The following is a 6,000-nucleotide window of genomic DNA, read 5'->3' as shown; positions in this document are numbered from 1 at the left end:
CTGTATATGCTCACTGTAATACATCAGCAAGCTAAATGGCACTCCCACAGGCATCATGACAGTTCTAGGGTCAACCATCAAAGACCAAAAATTGGGGTAGTGACCAAACTCCTGGAAATCTCTGCCCCTTCCCTCAAATAGTTGGAATAATTCTCCCTCTCATTAGCCTATGAAATTACCCAGCCCATAAAAGCTAACCACACCACATTTTGAGGCTGCTCTTTCTTTCTGAGATGGTCCACACTCTGCCAGTGGAGTGTATTTCACTCTAAATAAATCCACTTCTTATATATCACGTTGTCTCTCATTGAATTCTTTCTGTCGTGAGACATCAAGAAGCTGAGCTTCACTAGGCCCTGAAATCAGCATGTGATCTCAGTTGGAAGACTGTGAGTTTTGGCTGGGTTTGAGTCCCAGCACATGGGTTCAAGTCCCAACTTGAGGTGAATGGTTTCAATACCACCCAAGGCAAACTATGAATTCAGTGTAATTCCTATCAAATTACCAATGGCATTTTATATACAACTGGAACAAAAAAAATTTGTACGGAAATACAAGAGACCCAGAATAGCCAAAATAATCTTGAGAAAGAAGACTGGACCTGGAGGAATCATGCTTCCTGACTTCATACTATATTCCGAAGCCATAGTAATGAAAGTACTATGGTACTGGCACAAAAAATAGAAATACAGATCAATGGAACAGGTGTTATAGCCATGCTTTCCGGGAAACAAACTCACTCAGAAGGACAATGCAGATAATGGAGTGCAGTTTATTACACCGGCGGGCCCAAGGCAGAGTCTCCTCTTAGCCAAGGGCCCCGACCAGCATTTGTGAAAATCTTTTATACCCCGTGTGTACGTGTCCAAACCCACCAGCCCAAATCCCTTGAGGCTTACAAAGGAAGGGTAAATACAATCACAATAACCCCATCATTCACATGTTATGTGTTCAAACAGTTAATAATCAATAAGCCCATGGTTATATTCCAACTTGTTAATAACCTATAAGCCTGTGGTTACATTCCGATAGATACTGTCCGGAGGCAGGGGTGATTAGTGTCTGTTTTTCTCTTAACCTGGATGTGATTTTCAAGATTCCCCTGCCCAGACGGGGTCTTATCCTTCCATTGTCATTCCCACAGGCGCTAAGCACAGAGTTCAGAGTCCATTAGAGAGGCAGCCTAGCACGATCAGCAAGGACAGGCCCGAGATGGAGTCCAGACCCTATGAATTCCTTCTTCACAGGAAAGGCCAGAAATAAACCCACATATCTATACTCAATTAAGCTATGACGAAGGAGGCAAGAATATACAATGGGGAAAAATAATCTCTTTAATAAGTGGTGCTGGGAAAACTGGACATAGCCAGAACCCTCTTTGACATGACGTAAATTGTAGCAGTATTCTACAGTAATGCAAACAAAAGCAAAAATAAACAAATGGGACCGAATTAAACGTAAAATCTTTTGCACAACAAAGGAAACCATACAAAAGGAAACAAAACAAAAAGACAACTTAAAGAATGGGAGAAAACATTTACAAATGATGTGACCAACAATGGCATAATTTCTAAAATATACGAACAGCTTATACAGCTCAATGTCAAAAAACAAACAACCCAATTAAAAAATGGGCAGAAGATCTAAATAGACATTTCTCCAAAGAAGACATACAGATTGCCAACAGGCATGTGAAAAGATGTTTAACGTCACTAATTATTAGAGAAATGCAAATCAAAGCTACAATGAAGTACAACCACTCACAGGTCAGAATGGCTAGCATCAAAAGGTTTACAAACAATAAATGGAGAGGATGTGGAGAAAAGGGACTCTTCCTACACCATTGGGGATGTAAATTGGTGCAGCCACTATGGAGAGCAGTAAGAAGGCTCCTTAAGGGGGAGGAGCCAAGATGGCGGAGGAATAGGACAGGGAGACCACTTTCTCCCCTACAAATTCATTGAAAGAACATTTGAACACTGAGCAAACTTCACAAAACAACTTCTGACCACTAGCAGAAGACATCAGGCGCCCAGAAAAGCAGCCCATCATCTTCAAAACGAGGTAGGACAAAATATAAAAGATAAAAAGAGAGACAAAAGAGCTAGGGACAGAGACCCATCCCGGGAAGGGAGTCTTAATAGAGGAAATTTCCAAACACCAGGAAACCCTCTCACGGGCGGGTCTGGGGGAAGTTTTTGAATCTCAGAGGGCAACCTAACTGGGAGGAAATATAAATAAAACTCACAGATTACATGAAGGCCCCTTAAAAAACTAAAAATAGTGTTACCATATGATCCAGCAATCCCATTCCTCTGTATATATCTGGAAAAGGCAGAAACTCTAATTCAAAAAGACACATGCACCCAATGTTCATTGCAGCACTATTTACAATAACCAAGATATGGAAGCAACCTAAATGTCCAGTGACAGATGAATGGATAAAGAAGATGTGGTTCATATATGCAATTGAAACCTGTGCATGCATGCCAAATCACTTCAGCCATGTCTGACTCATCGCAACCCCATGAACTGTGGCGACAAGGCTCCTCTGTCCACTGGATTCTTCAGGCAAGAATACTGGAGTGGGTGGTCATGCCCTCCTCCAGGGGATCTACCTGACCTAAGGGTTGAATCTGCATCTCTTATGTCTTCTGCATTGGCAGGCAGGTTCTTTACCATTAGCACCACCTGGGAAGCCTATGAAGTAGTACTTGGCTGTAAAAAAGAATGAAATAATGCCATTTGCAGCAACATGGATGGACCTAGAGATACTATTGCAGAAAGGAGAACTCCTTCCAGGGCCCAAGAATGGGCTCTTGTCTAACACTCGGAAATGAATTATCTGAGGAGACATATGTGCTGATAAAACAAGATGCTTTATTGGGGATAGGCACTTGGGCAGAGAGCAGCAGGGTAAGCGAAACCAGAACTGCTCTGCCATGTGGCTTGCAGTCTCGAGTGTTATGGTGATGGGATTCATTTCAGGGTTGTCTTTGGCCAATCATTATGACTCAGGGTCCTTCCTGGTGGTGCATGCATTGCTCAGCCAAGATGGATGCCAGCAAGAAGGATTCTGGGAGGTGGTAGGACATGTGGTATCTCCTTTTGACCTTGCCTGAATTCTTCTGGTTGGTGGTGGCTTATTAGTTCTGTGTTCCTTACCAGGACCTCCTGTTGTAAAGTAACTCATGCATATGGTTAGTATGGTTCCTGGCCAGGGCGGGTGGTTTCAGTCAGTGTGCTTCCCCTAACAATGCTAAGTGAAGTAAGTCAGACAAAGACAAATATAATATGATGTCACTTACATGTGGAATCTAAAAAAAGATGATGCAAAAGAACTTATTTAGAAAACAGAAATAGACTCACAGACATAGAAAACAAACAAGATTATTAAAAGGGAAAGCGGGGAGCCATAAATTGGGAATTTGGGATTAACACATATACAGTACTATATATAAAATAGATAAACAACAATGACCTACTGAATGGGGAACTTTTTTCAATATCGTATTAGAAAAACCTATAATGGAAAAGAATCTGAAAAAGAAAATATATATATATATATATACATATATATATATATACACACACACACATATATGTATATGTATATGGGTGACTTCCCTCGTAGCCCAGTTGGCAAAGAAATCTGCCTGCAATGCAGGAGACCTGGGTTTGATTCCTGGGTAGGGAAGATCTCATGGAGAAGGAAATGGCAACCCACTCCAGTATTCTTTCCTGGCAAATCCCATGGACAGAGGAGACTGGTGGGCTACAGTCCACAGGTTTGAAAGAGTTGGACATGACTTAGCAACTAAACCACCATATACATATACATATATATGTGTTGTTGTTTAGTTGCACAGTTATGTTCAACTCTTTTTGCCACTCCATGGACTGTAGCCCTCCAGGCTCCTCTGTCCATTAGATTTCCCAGGCAAGAATACTGCAGTAGGTTGCCATTTCCTCCTCCATGGGATATTCTTGACTCAGGGATGGAACTGGCATCTCCTGCATTGGCAGGCAGATTCTTTACCATGAGCCACCTGGTAAACCCACTTGCATGATTAGATTTATGTTAAACATTTTGGGCAAAAATTCTACATAAGTGAGGCTGTGTACCTCTGCTATTATTCCTTAATCCCACAACTGTGACTCTATATTCATTTTCTTCTACTTTTATCCCTAACACCATTTCTTTCTTTCTTTCTTGGAGAAGAATCTCGTCTAGCCCTTCTTTAGTAGTACTCTTATCTTCCCTCTGAAGATACATTTTTCAAACTGTGGGTGTTAAGTCACTAGTGTGTAGTCAAGTACACTTAGGGGATTGTAACTAGCAGTTTAAAGAACAAAATAGAGTAGATTTAGAATGAAAGAAAAAATATCCAAATTCACGGCACATGGTAAGGGTTAACAGCACTTTTATGAAAACTTTTATTTCTGTTATATATATAAATGTAAAATCTCAATTTTTACTGGGGTTAATGGTCAAAAGAGTTTGGAAAGTTCTGCACTGGAATGTCATGTTGGGCAAAGGTCTAGGTTCTGTTGAAAACACAGGTTTACAGATCCAATCTACGGCTGAACATCAAAGTCTTCAGTATTTTTCACTTATCTCTGACAATCTATCTTTGGATTAATCCACTGACACACTTCCCTTTTCTTTTCTTTCCTTCTCCTCTCTAAAAATTGTGGACAATCCTGCTATCTCTCAGGGGTGCCATGGCAGACCATGATTTAGTGTCTTTGAGGTGTGAGGTAAATAATTATTATTGTTGTTGGGAATCTTGTATTTCTCTCTCTCCCACTGTTATTACTACGGTAATCATAGTGGAAACAACAATGATAATGCTAATATCATTATTAGCATTGATATCAATTAGCATGATTAGCAATGATAATAATAATAATAATAATTCATGGAGCCTGCTATGGGTCAGGCCTTGGGGGCAGAAGGACTGATGAGCCCGCATAAGAAGACCTCTTATGGGGCAGTGTTCAGTGCATTCTACAGGAGGAGACCTGAGGCTGGTCACACATGTTCTTAACCCAAGCGGCTCTGGTTCTCATGACATTGAAGGAACTTTGGTTGAAGTCTTTGAGTCTGTGACGGCCTTAAGCCTTCCTTTCTCTTGGACTCAAATTCTTTATCTGTAACATGAGTGGGATTGGATTAGACCATCTCTGTGGTTCTCAACAACTTTACTCCCTGTGACACCCTTTACCAAAAGATGAAGTATCTCTTGCTAATTGGGAAACATATCTGGCAGCCAAGTTTTGAAGAGTAAGAGTGGAGGAGAGGCCTCTGTTCTGAGGCCTTGTCAAGATTGCGGGGAGGTGTTAGGAATGGAGGGGATAAGTGGTGAAAACAGTGGCAGTTAAAGGGCATTAAGATGACAATTGGCTTCCCTGATAGCTCAGTTGGTAAAAAATCCACCTGCAATGCAGGAGACCCCGATTCAATTCCTGGGTTAGGAAGATCCCCTGGAGAAGGGATAGGCTACCCACTCCATTATTCTTGGGCTTCCCTTGTGGCTCAGCTGGTAAAGAATCCACCTGCAATGCAGGAGACCTGGGTTCAGTCCCTGGGTTGGGAAGATCCCCTGGAGAAGAGAAAAGCTACCCACTCCGATATTCTGGCCTAGAGAATTTCATGGATGTATGGGGTTACAAAGGGTCGGACACAACTGAGCAACTTTCACTTTCACTTTTTCATGACGACAATAGTGTCCCAAGAAGACTGGGGATAGGACAGAAGCTTTAAGAGAGAATTCAGGGAGTTATCAAAGACTGACTTCATCTTCTATAAACACAGACTACTTTAGCTGCTGTAAACACCATGCAGTACAAGTTTTAAAGATATACTTGAGTTCAATAAGCAGAGTATGCAATAGATTTGACTGACCCTAGGTATGAATGTGTGTGTGTTGGGTGGTTCAAGTACTGGCCACATGTAAATGTCCATGAATGACTGTAAATACAACAGCAGTTTTCCTT

Source organism: Cervus canadensis, chromosome 5 (assembly GCF_019320065.1).
Source record: "Cervus canadensis isolate Bull #8, Minnesota chromosome 5, ASM1932006v1, whole genome shotgun sequence".
NCBI lineage: Eukaryota > Metazoa > Chordata > Mammalia > Artiodactyla > Cervidae > Cervus > Cervus canadensis.
The sequence above is the reverse complement of the archived record's forward strand: the minus strand, read 5'-3'. Positions refer to the sequence as shown.